Raw genomic sequence first — 1,275 nt, 5'->3', positions numbered from 1 at the left:
GAGAAGAAGAAGAAGACAGAAAAAAAAAAAAAAAAAAGAAAAAAAAAAAGGCGCCTGGCTGTAGTTCCCACAGCATTTCCTCAGACTTGACATGCAGGTTTTTTTTTTTTCCCCTCTTCTTGTCCCTCCCTTTCCTTTCTCCACCCCCTTTTACAAGAAGTTTAGTCACCATGCCCACGTCCCTCCTCCTGCCGATGGGATGGGGACTTGCTTTCCCGGTCCTTCTCAGCAGGGCCATCCATCCACCTGCCTCCCACCCTCTGCGCCCTCCCTTCCCAGCCCTCCTCTTCCCTGGCGCCATCCCTCGCCCCGCGTCTGCCCCGTAATCGCCACCTTCTCCTCACCACCACTGGATATTGCCTTACGCTGTCAGAGGACATCTCGGGTCTCGTCCATGCCTCGGGTGGCCTCCCACCTCACTCTGATCTGCCCTGGCCCAACCGCCCTCCTGCCGGCACTAGTCCCGGCACTGGGGAAAGCCTCCTGCCCCATCCCGTCCCACGGCCCTGTGGGTGCCGGCCTCAATGTTTTGGCACAGCCCGAGGCCCCCCAAGGACTTTGCTTGGGCTGACGGTGGGAGCTGGGGGGTGGGATGCCTGCCAGGGGAAAGAAAAGCCGAAGACATGCTTCAGGTTCTCTCCTAAAACACCCCACGGCCAGGCAGGGGGTCAGACCCTGCGGCCCAGCTTGGGACAGTGCAAAGCAGCCTCTTGACCCCCAAAAGAGACTCATGGCCATCACCACCGACCCAGCAGCAACCCCACTGCCCCGCAAAAGACGAACTGCGGCTGGTGGGCTGCTATTCAGACCCGGGCACAGCCCACAATGCTCCGCGTCTCGCAAAGGGAACAGGGATCCTCCATTGCAGGGGGAAAAGGGGTCCAGGACAGATTTATGGGGGCTGAGGATCTGGCAGAGCCGACCGTGTCGTTACACCTTCCCTGCCTCCGTGCACTGCTGTGAAATAAGCTGGGAGCGTGCTTCTGACTTGAGCAAATAAGGAAGTTGTTCTTTCACTTGTGTATTTAGATTTAACCCTTGACCAGGAAAAAAAAAAAAAGTTATTTATATAAGTTGCTCTACGTTTTCAAATAAATCAATAAATGCAAACACACAAGATGAAGAGGATATAAAAAAAAATTAAAATCCTTTACCTGTCCTGCCGTGGTCTGATTTCTGCTCAGAGGAGCGATCCTCAGAGCCAGGGAGCACTCGGGACAGAAACGGCTGCCGGGTTTCTCTCCTGTGGCTAATGTGAAGGGCCTGCCTGCGTGG

The sequence above is a fragment of the Rissa tridactyla genome, chromosome 2 (assembly GCF_028500815.1).
Source record: "Rissa tridactyla isolate bRisTri1 chromosome 2, bRisTri1.patW.cur.20221130, whole genome shotgun sequence".
NCBI classification, from domain to species: Eukaryota; Metazoa; Chordata; class Aves; order Charadriiformes; family Laridae; genus Rissa; species Rissa tridactyla.
The sequence above is the reverse complement of the archived record's forward strand: the minus strand, read 5'-3'. Positions refer to the sequence as shown.